This window comes from Lithobates pipiens, unplaced genomic scaffold (genome assembly GCF_037356315.1).
Source record: "Lithobates pipiens isolate NorthernLeopardFrog02 unplaced genomic scaffold, aLitPip1_a1.2 Scaffold_27, whole genome shotgun sequence".
Lineage (NCBI taxonomy): Eukaryota > Metazoa > Chordata > Amphibia > Anura > Ranidae > Lithobates > Lithobates pipiens.
Window position 1 is genome coordinate 96,489,986 of NW_027507788.1, and position 22,536 is coordinate 96,512,521.

The 22,536-nt window shown below is 44.4% G+C and overlaps 1 protein-coding gene across 1 annotated transcript in view; it reads left to right on the forward strand.

Annotated features, from left to right (window-relative positions):
- Nucleotides 1–991: 991 nt before the first annotated feature.
- The window catches only part of LOC143934017 (pregnancy-specific glycoprotein 22-like), a 61,642-nt gene continuing 40,097 nt past the window's right edge, over nucleotides 992–22,536 (forward strand). Inside the window, exon 1 of the mRNA XM_077457251.1 lies at nucleotides 992–1,141. The gene's annotated coding sequence lies outside the window, so the exon portion shown is untranslated. The remainder of the gene's footprint in view (nucleotides 1,142–22,536) is intronic.

The window sequence follows — 22,536 nt, forward strand, 5'->3', positions numbered from 1 at the left end:
ATGAGGCACTGACAGGTGGCACTGATGACTGATGGCACTAATATGTGGCACTGATGACACGTGACACTGATATGGCACTGATGACTGATGGTTTTCTGCAGATTTTTTTTCCTTCAGATTTACCAAAAACATATAATATGAGGTCAAGCCTTAAGAGTTTAAATTTGTATGCAATCAGGCAGGCCCTTGTACTACGATTTTGGTAAATATGAAGACAAAAATCAGCAGAAAATCTGATTGTGTGTACGCGGCAATTCTAATCGGAAAAAGCTCTGATGATTTTCCCGTCGGAATTCTGACGGAATTTCGCTCAAACTGTCTTGCCTACACACAGTCACAACAAATTCCGACGGTCAATAACACCTTGACATACAACACGTTCAACAACACTATAAAAGGGAAGATTAATGCTTCCGAGCATGCGTTAAATTGTTTCCGAGCATGTGTCGGAATTTTGCATACACGCGATTGAAAAATCTGATAGAAAGGTTTTACTTTTGAACAATTTAGAAGAGGCTCCCAATCTAAAGACCATCGGAAACGCAGACAGAAAAAGACTGATAGGCATACACATGGTCGGAAAATCCAATGAAAAGCTCCCATCGGACTATTTCCATCGGAAATTCGGGTCGTGTGTACGCGGCATTAGACTTTTTATTCTTTTTACAAACTGAAACCCCAGTTATGACTCTATTCAAACAGGCTGAGCCAAACATTTCAAGGTAAACAGTTGCCATCATACTGACATGGATTTATCATTACGGGTTGTTCTCGTGGAAGGGTTTAATACCAGATTTTGGGCATAATAATATGTTACACTCCCGTAGATGAGGTTTAAAAAAAAAAAGAAACTGACATCCAAGCAGACTGCCTTTGCTCAGCATTTCTGATTATCCTCCATTAAATCTTTCAATGCAGGTTCATTATTTCCTTCCATGCTGCCCCTTCTATGCCCTCCATTCTCTCCAAAGGTCCTCCTCTGTTCTCTCCTGAGCCTCTCGTCATGAGCTGTAGTTCCACCCTACCCATCCTTCATCCCTTGGTCTCTCCACACCCATTCATTTCTCTGCTGATCCCACACAGCTTGTGTCAGGCTGACAGCTGCTCCCAGCCACAGACAACAGCAGACTCTGTACACGCAGTGAGTACAATCCATCTGTATTTCTGATGTCTGCTGGGGCTCAATGTATTGCCGCATGTTACTCAGCCATGTAATCTGTGCTTATCTTTCTCACCTTTAAGCAGACGCCATGTAAACCTATGCTTGTTATAATGGTGTAGCTGATTTATACAGCCTATGAATTTTCTGAAATTCATTATTAAAAAAAAAAAGCACAAAAATAATTGAAGGTGTGTTAGGCACCTTAACCCTACAGCAACCTGACATCTCTTTATCTTAAAATAGATTAATTTGCAAGACCACAGCAACCGATATACATATTAATAACAATGTATGTTTTTCTGATCTGACTGCAGTAAACATGATCATGCGATAATTATATACTGTACTGCAATACATTTTTAATCCTGCCTTTAGTGATCAATTGGCCAGATTGACCAAACAGGATTTGACTTCTGGTGGCCATACATGTAACAATCTGATTCTTCACAGGTTTGGATAATATTATTGGATGTATCAATTATCAAAAAGACACATAAGGGTTGATTTGCTAAAGACAAAATGACTGCACACTTTGCAAATTGCAGTTGCACTCTGCAAAAGCAGTAGCTCTAGAGTTTAGTAAATGAGCAGAAGCTCTGCTGACTTCCATCATCCAATCATATGCAAGCAAAAATGCTATTTTTAAAAAAAAATTTCCTTGAATGTGATTGGGTATTCTTTGCAAAGTAAAGCCTGACCTCATTTACTAAGCTCCGGAGCAACTGCAATTGCAGAGAGCAACTGCATTTTGCAAAGTGCAGAGTCATTTTGCCTTTAGTAAATCAACCCCATAGCGTGCTACTGATCTGTATAGAACCGACCCATATTGATCAGAATATTTACGATTAAATTGATGGCAGAATCTGATCGTAGGAAAGTAGATAATTTGATATGATCGTAAATTGTATGGCGCATTAGGTGATCTTCTATGAAGACAGTATCTACATTCAATATTCTATGCAAGACACCTCAATCTCGTTGTGACTTACATTTTCAACCTTTAGTACATTTTAAAGTTTTTATGGGGTATGAATTTTTATTGATGATAAAAAAGAAATCATTGAATTTTTAAAAACATTGAAAGCTGTGTACCGTTAAAGTCCCATGTATGTATAAATAGATGTTGTTAAATAGTAAAACTATCAAAAACACAATCATATATAAAATCATTTTGTGTATTGCCGTCATTGGAATGAGGCTGCTCAAATGTTTTTACATTTTGCAAGATCGTGTTTTAAAAAACATGTGTTGACCTTCTGCTTTAGGATTTTAACTGTAAAGGATGAGCAAGCAGGTTGCCATCAATTGAAAACCCACATGGTTTTATTTATTTATTTTTTCTGTAAAATTACGCGTTGAATAAGGTTTTAAATAATTTAAGTGTGGGGGATGCAGGTCTTTTAAACCCAGTGGAGTATGTAATTAGCTTCCGGAAGTGCAGCCTCCAAGCTGAAAGGGGACCAAGAGCTAAGCATCGCATGTTGTGGTTTTTGTCGAGATTTCAGCCCCGGGCTCTAGGTGGGGGTCATTAGTAGCCACATGTGAATGCTTTACGTGAGCATCTATCATGATGGCGTAACGCAAACATATTTTTAATAATTCTGTTGCAATGCATTAGAAGGTTATTCAACATAGAAAGGAAATGGTTAAGTCTTAAATGAAATCATATGACGGTAGATGAATACACCCTGGAGAGTCATCTGACAGCTATACAGAGACAGCTCTGTGTGTGTGTGTGTGTGTGTTTCTATATAAACATATATATATATATATATATATATATATGGAGCACAGTATGATTGCAAAACTTACAGTTATAAGACAATGGTCTCCTAATACAATCTGTTCTTATACAGTAGATCGATTTTCTATTGTCTTATGCCACGTACACACGACCGGACTTTCCGGCAGACTAGGTCTGACGGACTTTCCGAATTAACGGACTTGGTCACACACAATCACACCAAAGTCCGACGAATTCAAACGTGATGACGTATGACCGGACTAGAATAAAGAAGTTCATAGCCAGTAGCCAATAGCTGCCCTAGCATCGGTTTTCGTCCGTCGGACTAGCATACAGACGAACGGATTTCTCCATAGGAACTGGGTCTGGCAGAAAAATGTGAAACATGTTCTATTTCTAAAGTCCATCACATTTTTGGACAGCAAAGGTCCGATGGAGCCCACACACGATCAAATTGTCTGACGGATTCTTTCCGTCGGACCTTTGCTGTCGAAAAAATCCGGTTGTGTGTATGCGGCATTATTCATAAACTGTAATTTATTTATAGGTGGACACTTTTCTCTATTGGGGACCCCAGTGGGGAGCTCTCAGCTATGTACAAAGAATGATCGCCTGCCTTTACACACATGAACTTTAATGGCATCTCAGTCTAAAGCTGGCCATACACCATACCATTTTCTTATTCAATTTCCTTTAGATTTACCTTAATCTATGTAGTACAAGGGCCTGCCTGATTACACACAAACTGAAAGTGTTCAGATTTGACCTCATTTTAAATGGTTTTGGTTAATCTAAGGGCCGGTTCACACAGCGATGCGATGCGAGGCGACACGGCTCGCCTCGCCTCGCTCCCGCAAGTCGCCCCCGTTCAGTACTATGGAACCGTTCTGAGAGGAGCGACTCGAGTCGCTCCGACTCAGAAAAAAGGTTCCTGTACTACTTCTGGGCGACTTCGGGGGCGACTTGCATTGACTTCTATACAGAAGTCCTCTGCAAGTCGCCGCTGAGATCCCCGCAGGTCGCGGCGAGGCAAGTCGGAGACGCCTCGCCGCGCCTCGCTGTGTGAACCGGCCCTAAAGGAAATCTATAGAAGAAAATTGTATAATGTATGGCCAGCCTAAAGCTGGATGCACACTAGACAATTCTCTTTAGATTTTTTCCTTTAGATATACCAAAAACATATAATATGAGGTCAAACCTAAACATTTTCAATTTGTATGAAGTCAGACAGACCTCTGCATAGTTGAAGGTAAATCTAAAGGAAATCTAACAACAAAAGTTGTATAGTGTGTGTATCCAGCTTTAGTCTGGAGGGTTCAATATTGAGTTGGCCCACCCTTTGCAGCTTCAACTCTTCTGGGAAGGCTGTCCACAAGGTTTAGGAGTGTGTCTAGGGGAATGTTTGACCATTCTTCCAGAAGCACATTTGTAAGGTCAGGCACTGATGTGGACGAGAAGGTCTGCCTCACAGTCTCCGCTCTAATTCATCCCAAAGGCGTTCTATCTGGTTGATGTCAGGACTCTGTGCAGGCCAGTCAAGTTCCTCCACCCCAAACTTGCTCATCCATGTCTTTATGGACTTTGCTTTGTGCACTGCTGCGTGGTCATGTTGGAACAGGAAGGGACATGAAATTGTCCAGAATGTCTTGGTATGCTGACGCCTTAAGAGTTCCTTTCACTGCAACTAAGGGGCCAAACCCAACCCCTGAAAAAATAACCCATACCATAATCCCACCACTGCCAAATGATTTGGACCAGTGCACAAAGCAAGGTCCATAAAGACATGGATGAGCGGTTTTGGGGTGGAGGAACATAACTGGCTTGCACTTCAACCTTTGGGATCAATTAGAGAGCCAGGCCTTCTCGTCCAACCTCAGTGCCTGGCATCACAAATGCGCTTCTGGAAGAATGACCAAACATTCCCATAGACACACTCCTAATCCTTGTGGACAGCCTTCCCAGAATAGTTGAAGCTGTTAGTCCGTAGGGTTCACCCTTTACAGCTATAAGACTGGGATGCCATTAAAGTTCATGTGCGTGTAAAGGCAGATGTCCCAATACGTTTGTTAATATAGTGTGTGTGTGTGTATATATACATTATCTCACAAAAGTGAGTATGCCCTCACATTTTTGTAAATATTTTATTATATCTTTTCATGAGATAACACTGAAGAAACTATACTTTGCTACAATGTAAAGTAGTGAGTGTACAGCTTGTAAATTTGCTGTTCCCTCAAAATAACTCAACACACAGCCAATAATGTGTAAACCGCTGGCAACAAAAATGAGTACACCCCTAATAGAAAATGTCTAAATTGGGTCCAAAGTGTCAATATTTTGTGTGGCCACCATTATTTTCCAGCACTGCCTAAACCCTCTTGGGCATGGAGTTCACCAGAGCTTCACAGGTTGTCGCTGGAGTCCTCTTCCACTCCTACATAAAGACATCACGGAGCTGGTGGATGTTAGAGACCTTGCACTCCTCCACCTTCTGTTTGAGGATGCCTCACAGGTGCTCAATAGGGTTTAGGTCTGGAGACATGCTTGGCCAGTCCATCACCTTTACCCTCAGCTTCTTTAGCAAGGCAGTGGTCGTCTTGTGTTTGGATGTTTGTTTGGGGTCGTTATGTTGGAATTCTGCCCTGCGGCCCAGTCTCCGAAGGGAGAGAATCATGCTCTGCTTCAGTATGTCACAGTACATGTTGGCATTCATGGTTCCCTCAATGAACTGTAGCTCCCCAGTGCCGATGTCTTGTTGAATACTGTTCCCCATCGGATAGTGTCTGCCCTGTACTGTGCTTGCACAGTACAGAGGACAAAGAGACGCTGAAAGTCTCCAAAGATGATCGGAGCTTGCGCACTTAATAGTACCTTCTGCCCTCAGTCCAGGTTCAAGCCCCACCATCCAAGTGGACATAGAGTTAGAATAAAAATATGCTGAGCGCAGCGAGGTCGTGCCCGAAGGGTGGGGAGCGAAGCGAACCTGCAAGGGGCCCTGTTACAAAGTGCTGTTTTACATCATCTATGTCCAGTAGGATGGGGGGGCTTGAACCTGGCCTCAGGACAGAAGGTACTATTAAATGCGCAGGCGCCGTTCATCTTCAGAGACTTTCGGTGTCCCCTTGTCCTCCGTACTGCGCAAGCGATGCGCCTGAGCAGTACGGGGCGCACACTATCCGATGGGGGGACACTTCTCGGCAGAACACCAGCAGCACTCATGCAGCCCCAGACCATGACACTCCCACCACCATGCTTGACTGTAGGCAAGACAAACTGGTCTTTGTACTCCTTACCTGGTTGCCACCACACACACTTGACACCCTCTGAACCAAATAAGTTTATCTTGGTCGCATTAGACCACAGGACATGGTTCCAGTAATCCATGTCCTTAGTTTGATGCACAAGAAAGCCTGCACAGTCTGCTTGTCTTCAGCATCTTTAGAAGAGGCTTCCTTCTGAGATGGCAGTCATGCAGACCAATTTTATGCAGCGTGCGGCGTATGGTCTGACCACTTATAGGCTGACCCCTCACCCCTATGTCATCTTTTTGTAGAGCAACAATTATTTTTTCAGATCCTCCCAGAGTTCGTAGTCATGAGACGCCATGTTGAAGTTCCAGTTACCAGTATAAGAGAGTGAGAGCGATAACACCAAATATAACACACTTACTCCCTCTTGTCCAATCGTTAATTTTCTTGGTCAGGGGTGGGGCTCATACATATACACTGGGGTCACATGTTCCCTGGGGAGTTGGAGATGGGAAGAGAACTAATCCACACAGGTATAAAGATGTGACGTGAAGGCCGAGGGCTGGAAGGCCTGGAAGTTCAGAGATTCCAGTGCTGGATAGCCACACAGATCTTCACCGGAAGGTGATGGAGGTCCAGAGACTCCAGAGCTGGAAGGTTTACACCGTTCTCCGAAGCAAGAAGTAGCTGCAAACCAACCTGAGTGAGCCAGGGTTGGCCTGGACCTTTCCTGAGTTGGCCTGGGAGGAAAAGGGCATGAGGAGAAGGCAGGGGAGGCCTGTGACTACTAGTGTTTCAATACTACATTCTTTTAAGAGGGGCATGCGTGTCAGCTCACTAAAGGAGAGAGACTATTCACTCACACATATTCTAATCCAGAGGCAACTCCTATTCTGTGCATCACTGATGTGATAGTACCTGCCGGAATCTGCACTAAAGCTCAAGTTTGTACATTTCAACCCAGAGGCAAAGTATATTTGTGTATCACAGGTGATAGTACCCGCCGGAATCTGGAATAAATCTAAAGTTTTGAACTGTTCTACACATGTCTGTTGCTATAGCGGGGGTGGAAGAAGCGGGGGTTAAACCAGCCATACTGTATGAACTACTAGCAGCTCCCAAGGGAGTAGTGTGCTTCAACTTGGCGCTGAAGAAATGACGCTTTGCTACAATGCAGTCACATGAAAAGATATAATAAAATATTTACAAAAATGTGAGGGGTGTACTCACTTGTGTGAGATACTGGGGGTTATGTACAAAAGACAAATACACTTTGCACTATGAGTGCGCTGCAAGTGCACTTGGAAGTTTAGTCGCTGTAGATCTGAGGGGGACATGCAAGGAAAATGAAAAACAGCATTTTAGCTTGCACATGATTGGATGAAAAAATCCTCATTTCAGATCTTCCTCTTAGATCTACAGAGATTGCACATCCAAGTACACTTATAGTGCAGAGTGGATTTGTCTTTAGAAAATAACCCCCACTGTGTGTATATGTATGTATGTATATATATATATATACACATACATACATACATATACACACAGTGTATATGTATGTATATATATATATATATATATAGGGTCTAGCCGCGCCCGTGTTTGTGGGATAACCAACTTGCCTGAAGGTGTGCTCACCAGGGGCAGACTGACCATTGGGCCACTTCGGCACTGCCCAAGGGCCCCATAGCCACTAGGGGACCCCATCAGGGTTGCCAGCCTCAGTAAAACCAGGGACAGAATGTAAAAATCCGTGTTTTTTTTTTTTTTTACATCTGTCTCAAAAATGTCCCTTACCGACATCCTTTTGGTCTAAAAATCCTGAGATTATGGCTGCCCCACCTCTCCAGTACCTTCTCAGCCAATAGAAACATGTCTGTGTATACTGTGTGATTGTATACTGTGTGTGTGTGCGTGTGTTTATATACCGTGTGGCCCCATAATTTCGGATTGCCTGGGGGGGGCCACATAATCTCCTATTGCCCGGGGGTCTCATGAGTTGTTAGTCCACCCCTGGTGCTCACCAATGCCCGGGACCAGGCAGAGGCTGTGGTAATGTGAAGAGTCAAACATTCAACCAGGCAGAATGAAAAAATTTTTACCAACACACCAAGGATCTCCAAAAATGGGTCCAGAGCTTTAATAAAGAAAAGTCTGTTACCTCACTCCTGGTAACGGAATGAAACCCCGCCTGACATACTGTAGCACCTTTTTAATGGGTGTCCGACTTTAGCTCTACCTTCCCGTACCTTGTGATCAGGCCATAGGTCTCTGTATGACAGTTTGCTACTGGTGACCAGAGGAGAGGTACAGCTAGGGAGGGAGCCATAACACCCACCCCCCTTGCTACCGGAGGACCTGTCACCTAACCAGGTACCACGCCAAATGACTGCTTGCTGTAGCTGTTCTTACGTTACCTGTGGCAACTGCCTCCTCTTCCTTGCCTTGCGAGTTAACCTTTGAAGTGGTTTTAGTCATATCCCATTGTGCTATTACAGGCCCAGGAATATGCCAAAACCAAACATGCACCCTTGAATAACTTCAGACCGGACTTAAAGCAGTTGAAACAACTTTTACTGGACACTTGGCATAACATTTACCGTATTTATCGGCGTATAACACACATTGTTTTCCCCCTAAAATCAGGGGAAAATCGGGGGTGCATGTTATACGCCGATCCCCCGCTGTTTCTAAGCCTTTTTGCCGTTCTCGGTGGCTTCTGGGTATTTTCGGCCGCACTCGGCTATCTTCGGCCACTCTCAGCTATTTTCGGCTGCATTCGGCCGTTCCCGTCAGCTTTCGGAAAGCCCATCAGTACCACCTATCCATGCCACCTATCAGTGCGGCATATTAGTGACTCATCAGTGCCCATCCCTTGCTGGGATGAATGTTTTGGGTTTCCCAGAAGGCTTTGGGTAGGGGGGAGCTCATTGTCACCTAGGGCTGTGCACTGCAGAATATAAGGATCACCTCCTAAAAAAAAAATTTTTGGTTGCTAAAAAAGGGGGTTAGATGGAAGGACCTGGTAAAAGTGTGTGAAGGTCTGTTATAAGAAAAAGGACAAATTTTCTAAAAAAAAAAAATGAATATGGAAACAAAAAAACTTTATATTGATTTTATGCTATCAGCTGCACAAGCATTTGCTTTTCCCTTTAATGTAAATTATTACATTACTAAATTAATCTCAGTCAGGGTAATTTCAAGCATGAGACCATTGCCATAGAATGCTGCATATTGCATCGTGACCCTTCATCATATACTGGCCAAAATCAAGAAGGCGTGTTACTTTTTGAACAGAAATCTTATTGTTGGCCATGGAGGGAGTAGCCTGGGGAAAGCTGACCTAAGTAATTGCCTGCTGATGGCCTAAAGCTTGTTTACTCTGCTCCTAATGCTTTTTTCCAGCCCTCAGAACACTTGTTCCTTTTGTGCTTTTCAATTAATTTGCTATCTTTAGTACTTCCTATCTACTGTTCAAGGATTTAGATTGTCTACAGCATATCTTTTAACTAACAGCATGCACTCAATTTATGCCTAAAAACATATATACTCTTATAGACAATAAACTTTTGGAAACTTCAGTAATGGTGCAACGTTGCACCCCTTGTTAAGGGTAGCAAGATATGCAGTAAGCAATTGTAAGCAAAACTTGAGTCTTACACCAGATTGGCTTATAGGTACCTCTGTAACTGGCGACTGTATTGTGTGTTGGTATGCTAGTTTATCACTAAAACTGATAACTCATTTACTTTCTATGAGAACTACTAGCTTTTGAATAGGACGTTCAATAATTGAGGGTTTTGTTAAATAGTCCTTATCTTGCATTCTTCTGTCACCCACAAACGCCTTGACTCGATGAACTAGACCAGTCATGGTGAACCTTTTTGAACCTGAGTGCCCAAACTGCAACACAAAACCAACTTGTTTATTTCAAAGTGCCAGTGTTAATATCGGTGGTGAGAAGGTGATATATCGTCTCTCAGCCACCTGTAAACTGCCTTCTGAAAATGTATCCATCATAAATTGCTTCTCAGAGGGACAACAAGGGCTGCTGCATATGTAAATACACCCCAACACAGCTGCTCACCTCTGTACCCCAAAGCCTACTTCTATATGCACTTCTCTGCTCACTATTGCACCCCCAAAAATCTGCTGACCTCTACACACTACCTCTTCGCCCACCTTTGCACCTCAACCCCCTGCTCACCCTTGCACTCTAAATAGTTAACCCTCCCCCTTCCATCTGCTCACTGCTGACCCAGTATTACAGAAACCTAAATGCTGTACCTGGTGGAACATCCAGCAAGGCAGTGGAAAGCAGGACTCTCAAGCCTGCTTCCATTTGCATACATTTCTTGGGCACTATTCAGGAGATGATGGTGGGTGGGAACTAGGGGAGGGGTGGCCAGTTATGTTATTTACATAGGAATGACACACTATTTATATATAAATAGTGCTCTTTTTACATGGGAATTTCACGCTATTTCCATATTAATGCTGTGTTTTTTTTTTTTTTATCAATCAGCTGTACACACTGTAGCAGCACTAGGCAGTAAGGCCTCTTTCACACGAACGATCCTTTCAGGTCTGCCTGTCAGTTTTTTAGGTGGACCTGAACGGATGCTCCATAGACCTCTATGGAGGGTCGGATGTCAACAGTGACATGTCTGCTGACATCCGACCCGCTCCGATCCGAAAAAGTGTGAGGGAGGAAAAACCTATTTTTCCATCCATCTGAGGATCAGATCGGGTGACGATGAACTCTGCGGTCCGTCCTCATCTGATCCCCCATAGGGGAGAGCGGAGCTCTGAGAGGTCCGTCCCTGCACAGTGTACAGAGACGGACCTGTCATCTTCCTGCTCAGCGGGGATCGATGGAGCGATCTCCCTGTGAGCAGAGCGGGCTCCGTACACAGACAGGTCCATGTGGAGAGGCCCTAATAGTGACAGGCTCAGGAATGGGAGGACAATTACAGGACGCTGCCCTGTTTCCCTCTTCCAGCAGCTGAAAGCTGGCTGGAGAGAGAGGAGAAGAAGCCATCTTTCAGTTGCTGAAGGAGAGAAACTCCTCTCCCCACTGTTGGCGGTCCTGCTGAGACCATGGACAGACAGAGGCAGGCTGCAGGGGAGACTATCACATTACAATCTCACCTGGCTCCGGCATCCAGTATCGGTGTGACTTCCTCCAACCCAGCAGCACCACCTTGTCTCGTTCATGCCCCCCCCAGACACATTATTCCTGGCCCCAGAGACATAGGAGATGTAGTTCGATGGGGGGGGTGGCGTGGACAAGACACCTTCTATAGGACGGCCAGTGTGCGCTGCTCTTCCTTGCGTGCCCACAGAGAGGGCTATGAGTGCCAGCTGTGGCACGCATGCCATAGGTTCGCCATCACTGAACTAGACCATCCTTTTCTATTGTAGTTTCAATCACACGTCCTAGCTGCCACTGGCATCTCGGAGATTATATATATGTTGTATACTTTCAGGTTACGTCAAGGTGTGTGCCATTTCTGTCTTGTGATTTTAACAGAAAATAAGGGAACTTTATCTTTTCAATATTGTTGGTCTTTGGTGGTATTTACTTTTTTTTACTATAAAAACAAAAAATCATTAAAGAAAGCTCTATCTGTCTCAAAAAAATAATATAAAGCAAGGCAGGACAGAGTAAGGGTCCTTTCACACGGGGCGGATCAGTTCTGATCCGCCCCGTGGATGTCCGTTTGCTCAGCGGGGATCACTCCGCCGATCCCCGCTGAGCAGGGAGATGACAGCTCCGTCTCTGCACACTGCGCAGGGACGGATCTGTCACAGCGCCGCTCTCCCCTATGGGAGATCGGATGACGACGGACCGCAGTGCTCGTCGTCACCCGATCCGATCCGCAGACGGATGGAAAAATAGCTTTTTCCTCCGTTACACTTTTTCGGATCGGAGCGGGTCGGATGTCAGCGGACATGTCACCGCTGACATCCGACGCTCCATAGAGCTCTATGGAGCACCCGTTCAGGTCCGCCTGAAAAACTGACAGGCGGGCCTGAACGGGACGTTAGTGTGAAAGAGGCCTAAATGTCAGTCACAATCACAGTGCTGAAAACTGAAAAACGGCATGGCAATGAAGGGGTAATACAGGCTAATACTCAAGGGATTAAGGAAGGAATCACATTTTCTTTAAAAAAATAAAAATAAAATAATTACCTATAATGTTTACAAAATAGACACATTTTTAAATTAGAATTGGGGATTTGATACACTGAAAATACATTGCTGGGAAACACAATACAGTTTCATGTTACATTACATTACTGAGGCCCAGACAATTCTAATTTAAATCCCAGGCACGCACACATTGTGTAGAGGCCCTCTGTACGGGGGAGGGGAGAAGGTGCCAGGATAAAAGAAAAAAATGTGTGATTGTGCATTCCTTGTAATCCACAGTGAAATGAGCGGAGGGGGGATTCCAAAACAAAACTGTTCCTACTTACGCAATCCAAAGCCTACAGAAAAGACTTGAAAAAGGTACCCTAGATCAGTGTTTCTCAACTCCAGTCCTCAAGGCGCACCAACAGGTCATGTTTTCAGGTTTTCCATTATTTTGCACAGGTGATTTAATCAGTTTCACTGCCTTAGCAATTACCACAGCCATTTCATCTGTGGGAAATCCTGAAAGCATGACCTGTTGGGGCGCCTTGAGGACTGAAGTTGAGAAACACTGCCCTAGATATATCCTGACTCTTTGTCTCCTACATTACTGTATCCCCATCTTATTGCCCCCAGTGTACTTACCAAAAAGTATACTTACACAAAAGTTGGAGTAAAATGGCAGTTTTCGGCCTCTTTATTAAAACGAACAATTATGTGTAACATTGGTTTAAACAAAAACATAACCTTAGTGCCGATCCTTGGAGGCACTAAGTATCAAAATGTTCCCTGTATCTGGGTACGCTATTTCCACGGTCCCTGCCGCACTGCACCGACTCCAGGACGAACCACATTCTGCAAATACACCATTACTCCCAGTTAACCACCATAACTGGTATTCCACCAGGGTCCCATACCTTAAATGTGTCCAAATCATCTAATACAGCAGGTTATTTACAAATGCCTCCAAAGACCCAACCACCACAGCGCAAAGTGTAAAGCCTCACACCTTTGTGCTCTGCCAAAAACATAATTATTATTATTAACGATTTACAGAGCGGCAAAAGTTTCCGCAACGCTTTACAATGTAGAGGGGGGACAGCACAATTTCAGTACAATACAGAAGGGACGGGAGGGCCCTGCTCGTAGAGCTTACATTCTAAAGGGAGGGGGTGGTCTTGGTAATGCTCGCTGTACCATGTCTTGCAAACCCAGGGACCACAGATCCGTGCCCACCACATTCAGAATGACCCCATCACTGCGGAGATATTGCCACATATCCACCTCTAGTCCCCAATGCCTTACTACGACACCACCATTACGTGCTATATATATACCTCCCAACCTCCTTGTTAACCTTTACTCGGGCCCTGTTCAGTTTTGATACTGACCTGGCAAGATGCCAGGTCGTGCAACCTACCATGTCGGACCACACCATTACCATATTAGAAAAGGCCAACTGCAGCCGGAGCACGTCAAACTTGACGTCCCGTATGAGGTGTCGATTGGACCTAACAACCAGGTCGTTACCTCCAGCGTGTATGATCAATATTTCGGGGGGCCTATCCTATCTCACGACCCTATTTAACTCCGGAACCACCCTGCTCCATAACAGCCCGGAAAGTCTATCCACCTAATGCTTGCCTCAGATCTGGGGAAGCATAGCTGATGACCATTAGGCCTGAGATCATCCCTCTTGGTCCCACAATGAACAAAGAAGTGTCCTAATATCGACACGAGGCAAGCATGATCTAAAAAGAAAAAGAAGACATAACACACTACACAGAACATAACTACAACAACTAATACACATGCAATAGGGAAAAATAACAAGACACCTCAGTAAACCCAGGGGTATTAAATCATGTGTGTGGAGCACTAACCCCCGAAGGAGCTGCTGGTTATTTTTGGGCTTACCGTTACCCTCCGTTCTCCTTGTTGCAAATCTAGGGGATGTCACGTGGTAGATGGCCCAGTAACTTGAGACTGACAATAGATCCACTTCAATTGTCTGAGTTTTGCAAATAAAATCCATTCAACAGTCTTTCAACTTGGGATCAGAGGGTTGGAAGGGAAATTCAGGCACTCTTAGTATCAAAGTCAAAAACACATTGAAGAACTTTCTCGCTTTGATTGCATCCAGAAAATAGCCAGTCGCAACTGGATGTTCACTCAGGTTGGACAGTCGCTGTCTCACAAGGCCTAGCAGCCAACTTGGTGCTTACTCAGAAACAAGTCTTTGCCAAAGACGTTGTTGTAGAAATGTACAAGATAATGTCTCTGCCACAGACATTGTAAAACCTGTAGGAAAACTAAGCTTTAGAACACTGTATCCTATAAGACCGGATTCTCTCGGTCACTTCAGCCCTTCCAGGCTCTTGCTAAGAAAACCAACCCGTACGTGGTGTTCTTCTGAAGAGTCCTCCCCTGGAATGCTTGAAGTACACCGGGTCTCTCCCAAAACGGAGACGGCACCCAACCACCTCAGAATCCTCCTTTAGTTTCCTTGCCTCGGGCTGACCAGCCCCAAGACATTAAAGTTGGGTGGATCCACACCCCAGGCCATAGCCTTCCTGGGGGCTGGTCAGGATGACCAGGACCATGTAGTCAGCACATCATACTGGACCGGAACCCCAAACCACGTGACATCCGCATCTTATGTACCCTCTCCCAGAAGCACAGCGAGAGCGCCACTCCCATTGGGTGGGCTCAGAGAGAGAGTAAATTAAGCGCCTGACCAGTCCACAGTTCCATGCCTGGCAGAAGAGACAGTGCCCCCTGTGGCCAGGCTGAGCATCTCACAGTCTAGTCAGACTGATGCTGAGGCCCAATTTAGATAATTACTCCGGAACCAAACTGCAGTTTAGGCAACTTTAATTTTCGAAAAACCGCATAGCGCGTGCTCTTCAGGGGCCACCGCTACATGTGGATGAACATACATTTTTAATCTGCCTGACTCCCATCTGCCAATACATTTTACAACTGCACTATCCAATCCCCACAGGGCCGCCTCTGTGGCTGCCTCAATGGGAATCACCTGTCACGGCTGGCCCTAGGCTCACTGTCCGAGGTGGTGGAGGGGGAGAGGATGTCTTTACTTTACAGGTCAGAAAAAAAAATTCAGCCTGAAGTATACTTTCTCTTTAACCACTTGCCTACCCCCTAACATTATGTTTTTTTATAGCAGAAACCGTAGAGAATAAAATGACAGTCGTTGCAACTTTTTATCTTGCACAGTATTTGCGCAGCAATTTTTCAAACGCTTTTTTTGGGAAAGAAAAAAACAGTTTCATGCATTAAAAAAAAAACAAAAAAAAAAAACAGTAAAGCTAGCCCAGTATTTTTGCGTAATGTGAAAGATGATGCTACGCCAAGTAAATAGATACCAAACATGTCACGCTTCAAAATTGCACGCACTTGTGGAATGGCGCCAAACTTCGGTACTTAAAAATCTCCACATGTAACCTGTAAAAAATTTGAAAGCATCACCTGTTTTGAGTTACAGGTCTTTAGCTATAATTTTTACCCTCGCGCTAACGTTTGCGGTGATACCTCACATGTGTGGTTTGAATTCCGTTTACATATGTGGGCGTAACTTACGTATGCGTTCGCTTCTGCGAGCGAGCTCACAGGCACAGGGGAGCTTTACATCTTTTTTTATTGTTCATTTTACTTTTATTTTTCTAGTTTGATGCTTTTGTTTATATTTTTTTAGTTGTATCACTTTTATTCCTATTATAAAGAGTGCAAACATCCTTTGTAATAGGAATAGGGCATGACAGGTCCTCTTTATAGTGAGATCTGGGGTGGGAGGCCTGAAATAAAAAAATAAAAATAAAAAAACGATCCTGGCTTCCCAGCCAAGGCGGTGGCATTTTTTTCAAATGCAGAGGCCGGGCGTGATGTCATAACATCGTGCCTGGCCTTTGAACGATCATGGACCATCTGGTCCACCAGAAATTTCTATGGTCATGTGGCACTGGTTCCTACTATGGTTCGCCAATGGCAGGGGCGAGCCTGGAGAAGCACTGGAGGACGGCGGGAGGGGGTTGTCCCCTCCTGCCGCCTATAAGAACGATCAGGCGGCTGAACAGCTGCTATGATTGTTCTTATGGTGTAGGGAATCGCTGTTTGAAAAAGAAGTGTAGCACTGACCCCCGAAAGAGCTGCTGGTTTGATTTGGGCTTACCGTTAGCTCACCTGCTTGCTTCTCCGTCTTGGGGATCCCGTGGTAAATGGTCCAAAGAATGTTGAAACTGACACTGAATCCTCTTTTGGGTTATTTAGTTAGAAAAAACAAAGTCTCTTAATGGAGGGTAGAGGGTTAGGGGTGAGTTCAGGCACTTAAATTGCCAGGTGAAAGTATCAAGAGAATCCAGAGAATAAAACTGTTCCACAACTGGATTCAACAACCCCCGGATAGACCTCTCTCACTAGGCCTAGCAGCCGGTGGGGCGCTCGGTAAAGTCTCTGCCACAGACTTGTGAGATACACTTAAGCGTTACTGAGGGATGTGGATAAATTTAAAGAACTGACATACAGTACCAGCTTCTCTCAGCCGATCCAGCGATACCGTATGAGTGTTGATCCAGGTTGCGTCCTTCAACTAAGTCTCCAGGCTCCTTCAGAGAAACCAGCCTTGCGCGTGGTCTTCTCCTGAAAGAGTCCTCCCCTGGGGTTCTTCAGTTGCTGGGCCTCTCCCTTCTGATGAGACGGCATCGGACCATCCCTGGATCAGTAGGCCCAGAAATTCGATTGGTCCCTTCCCAGCCAGCACCGGGACACAGGATGCATAGTTCCGCACCCCAGGCCAGGAGGGCCATGAGGCTGGGTCAGGAGGACCACCAGAACCAAACAGACAGAAAATAATCCCTCACAAACATGGCGTCAGTACCTTAAATACTACCCCTCAGAAGGCACAGCAGGAAAACACTCCCACTGGGCTGGTTCCGAGAGATAAGTGGCATTCAATGCATCCAGCTAGACTGTGTTTCTACTCTTGCTGGCGGTGACTGTGACACCTGTGGTCAAGGAGAACCCAGTGCAACCCAGCTGGACAGCTACTGAAACCAGAAATTTAGAGAAATAATTCCGAAGCCCAACTGTGGCTTCAGGCAACTTAACTTTACAAAAATAATAGCGCCTGCTCGTCAGGAGCCAGCGCTACAGAAGATATCTGAATAATGTCTGTAACTGCAGGCATCATTCAGATATCAGCGCTCAAACCCAACGATGTCATATGACGTTGGGCGGATGGGAAGCGGTTAAAGTGAATAACTCAACACCAAGTTCACTATATGGACCGCTTATGTATTTATACATGTTGATTATATTCCCCCTTAAAGAGGAACTTCAGTCTGCTCACATAATTTGTAATAAAAACATCTTTGCCATTCTGAAGCTTCCCTCCAACCACTTTGCATATTATTTTATATATACTGTGATTCTTTACTTGCCAAATATGCTGCAGAAATCTCCCTCCACTAAGTCTGGCTGCATCCATTTTAACTGTGGGCAGCTGAAGCTGCTGCCTGTTCACTTCCTGAATTTACATAAACACACCGAGACACACCTCCATCTCTGCAGCTCTCATTGGCCCTCTTATGACTCACCCCCTCCCTTCCTGGCAAACCTAAGAGAGTGAGAGCTATGCATGATGTCATACGCCTAAGCTTTTTTCCAGAGAAGAAACCGTGGGCAGTATAAGGTATTTACTGGCAGAAAAAAAATGTTTTACTATCTAAAGTTAAAACAAAAAAGGCAGAAGATTTAATAGATGGAAAGATGAAAAAAAGTATTGAAGTTCCGCTTTAATCTCCTCTTCTCTTGTTTCATCCCTATTAATATTCAGGATTTGTATAGAGCAAAAAGTTTGTGCATCGCTTTATAATATATATATATATATATATATATATATATATATATATATATATATATATATATGTATGTATGTATGTAAATTAATATTAAGGCATAATGTACAAGTACAACTTGACAGATAGTAACCGACATTTAAAAGCGTCCGTTTCGCCTTGTTTACATGCTGCGTCTAGCTGCATTTAGCAGCATTTTTTTTAATATTTTATTTTTCCGAATACTCAAAAATGAAAAACACCCATAAACTAAATGTGGCTAAGTGCAAGTTAACGCATTTACAAGCTGTTACGGGCATTTGGCGTTTCAAATGCCTCTGAACATCCATCCTGAACGCATTTTTTGTGTTCCAAAAAATGCTTTTGAACTCAACTGCCTGGAAATGACTATAAACGACCCTGTGTACATGTACTGATAAGATAACAGAGAGGAGAGTTCAGGGGCAGCTGAAAAAAAAACGACCAAACTGCTCCTAAATGTCCGTTTACCAGCAGAAGTGTACATGAAGCCTAAGGGAAACAGTCAGCGGCAGGGGAGTGGCAAACAAACCACCCGACCCCCCGGTGGGTGGTACTCCCACAGGGTTGGGCTCTGGCTTGTGTTTTGCGGTGATGCAGAGCAGAGAGATCGTACATCCTCCCTGGTACTGGCCAATACGGTTGCTTTTACGTTTAAGACCCGCTTCCTGATTGGTCAGGAGGAGAAATAGGAAGACAATAGCAAATAATAGTTTGCTATTGTCACACAACTGGGTGAGCTCAGAGCGCCCTGAGCCTGCCCTTTTTTGAAGCCACTTAGAGCCTAGGCTCTAATCATGGGCTTCATTAAAAAACAAACAAACAAAAAAAACATTGAAATCCAATGCGTTTAGCACCCTGCATGCAGATTAGGGGCTGGGCGCATGGATGGGGGCGGTTCCCCTACACCAACTGGGAACAGTAGTTACAATACAAGAAGGTTAAGAAGTCCCTGCTCATAAGAGCTTCGAATTTAATAAAATGGGGCAAGTACAAAAGGTTATAACTGGGGGGATGAGCTGATGGAAGTGATAAAAGTGCAGTTAGTTGGCAATCCTTCTTGAAATATTAACCTAGATTCAGTAAAAGCATGTGCTATTTAAGCACTTGACGTCCAGCCGCCGCAGTTGTACCGCGGCAGAATGACACAGCTGGGCGAAACAACGTTATGTAACGTCTCTCCGCCCTGTGGCCACTAGGGGCGCGCGGGCCCCCTGCTCTCCTTACGGAGCCTATGCGGTGGTCGCGATCACCGCCAGGCTGTTGTGATCACCACCAGGCTTCTGCGATCGCTCGGGGCACACGGAGAACCGGGATCTGTGTGTGTGTATACACACAGTTACCAGTTCTCTGAGGGGAGAATTGACAAATCGTCTGTTTATACAGAGTATGAACAGCGATCCATCTCTTCCCTTACACAGTCCTCTCCCCCCTTCAGTTAGAATACACACTAGGGAACACATTAACCCCTTGGTCGCCCCCTAGTGGTTAACCCCTTCACTGCCAGTGACATTTTTGCAGTAATCAATGCATTGTTATAGCACTGATTGCTGTAAAAATGCCAATGGTCCCAAAAATGTGTCAAAATTGTCCAACGTGTCCGCCATAATGTCGCAGTCCCAATAAAAATCTCAAATCACCGCCATTACTAGTAAAAAAATACTAATAATAAAAATGCTATAAATCTATTCCCTATTTTGTAGATGCTATAACTTTTGTGCAATCCAATCAATATAAGCTTATTGCGATTTTTTTTTTTTTTTTACCAAAAATATGTAGAAGAATACATATCGTCCTAAACTGAGGAAAAAAATTGTTTTTTTTATATATTTTTTGGGGATATTTATTATAGCAAAACGTAAAAAATATTTCTTTTTTTTTCAAAATTGACGCTCTTTTTTTGTTTATAGCGCAAAAAATAAAAACCGCAGAGGTGATAAAATACCACCAAAAAAAGCTGTATTTGTGGGAAAAAAAGGATGTCAATTTTGTTTGGGTGCAACGTCGCAGTCCCAGATTTGTTACACTGGCCAGTGAATGATGAAAAAAATTTGCTTTATTAATGGGACCCAACTTTGCCAGCCAAGAACAATTATGATGATAGTCTCTTATCAGCCCCAGGGCACCCTTTTCTGGGTCTCTGGACACAATGCTCTGATTCAGCAAAAATCTAGCTTAAGTCAGAAAGGGATAGAAGATGCTGTGATGTGTATTTTTCAGTCCCTTTATTCGTTCCTTAGGCTTCATGTACACTGCTGCTGGAAATGGACGTTCAGAGACAGTTGGATGCTTTTTTCAACATTCATCCAATGTTATCTTATGTGTACATATACACAGGTTCGTTTAATGTCATTTTTAGGCAGTTACGTTTATAGGCTTTTCTTTGAAGGCAAAAAAGTTAGTTCAGACGCCAATGTTTCTGATGTTTCAGACGCTAAACGCGGTAACTCATGTTTAGCCGCATTTCATATACACGCATTTTGATTTTTTGGCTATTTTGATTTCTTTTTTCAAACTCTTATGAAAGCAAACGTGGCTAAAAGCGGCATGTATATGCGGCAAAACTGACGTTTTAAATGTGGGTTACTATCTGGCAAGTTAAATTGTTCAGGAGAGGTTGTAAAAATGTCCCGTGTACATTAAAGGATCACTATAAATACTCTTTTTTTTTTTTTAAATAACAAACATGTTATACTTACCTCAACTGTGCAGCTCCTTTTGCACAGGGTGGCCCCAAACCTGGTCTTCTGGGGTCCCTCGGGGGCTGTCTCGGCTCCCCCCCAAGGACTCAACACCTTCATGTGAGCTCCCTCGCATGGTGTGGAGTGCTTGCGGGCGTGCTCCTGTGATACAGCCGGTGGCCATAGCCGCTCACTGTATCACTAGGCCCCGCCCCCGGCGCGCCGCTGGATGTGATTGACAGCAGCGTGAGCCAATGGCCGCGCTGCTTTCAATCCATCCACTGTAACCAATGAACGGCCAGGCTGAGCGGCGAAGAGGATGTCGGGGGCGAGCGCGGGACTTTTGAGTGGTCAGCTAAGTAAAACGCGAGCGGGGGGACAGTATTGTTGGATGTTTTTTCACCTTAATGCATAGAATGCATTAAGGTGAAAAAACAAGTACCTTTACAACCCCTTTAAGCCTTACAAGTGTTCTATAATACAGTCTTTGTAATCCAAGGGGGTACTGGATTATTCCCAATTAAAGGAGAGTTAACGCAACCCCAGTATTTCAGAACAATTTTATGGAACCAGGAAACAAGTCAGTGGCCAAGAGGACTCTCGCCACAGTAGACGCTCTGGAAACTCAAGGTATTTTCACATATGATTGCAAAAGGGTCTTCCCTTGCAAGCTAGCACCCAACAGCAGTGGCCAGTGGTCCTCTCCGAATGTTCAGGGGTCTGTTGATGGTCGCAGTCTCTCACTGTGTCCAGCAAGAGAAACACTGATCTCAGTATCCAGTATCCAGGCATGGTGGCAGCAACATTGCAGCACAGCATCATACAACTCTAGAAAACTCTGACCACACACCACTTCACTGCGAACCTGTGGTGCTAACTCTCTCTCCTGTGTTTAGCACAGGAAAATGGTTTCAGCAGCACAAAGTCCTAAAGTGGTTTCCTACCTGCATTCTGCAGGCTGGTAGAACAGCAGAGCTCCCTGTTTTCAGCAGTTCAGTTCTCTCACCCTTTGCTCTGTTGCATCAGCCAAACACCTTCCTCCTCCAGACTAGATCCAGCCAAGATTTACGCCCCCCCTTACACAGAAGTCACTCCAGAGACGAGCATTACAAAGTGATCCCCTAAAGACAACTTCTACACTTCTGCATTCATGAATGTTCAGTGTAACCCTGTACAATCTGCAGAAGGATAATACAGCAGCAACAAAGGAAGAAGTTCCCCAGTAGCTATCAACTGTAGCCAAGGTTATATATATATAGTATATAGTCTCTTATAGAGGGTAAGATAGGGGTAGAGACGGTTCTGTAGTCCAGTGGGCAGGGCTAGCAACTCTTGTTGGGATTTCATTGCAGGAAAGGCACTGTGTTGACAGTGGCAGGGACAGGGTTAAACACTAGGGGGCGATGAAGGGGTTAAATGTGTCCTAGGGATTGATTCTAACTGGGGGGGGGGGGTTGGGCTACTACTCACATGACTTGTTTACATAGGCACTTCCCCATTCTGTGGCTCCGTGACTCGATTGTCTGGAAACCGGCGGATATCGAGTCCGCGGGTCCCGCTGGCACAGTCATGCTGTACACGTGCTAACCCTGCAAATTAAAGGGGGGCGTACAAGTACTCCCATTTGCCCACCACTGCCATTGTGCCGACGTATATCGGCATGCAGCGGTC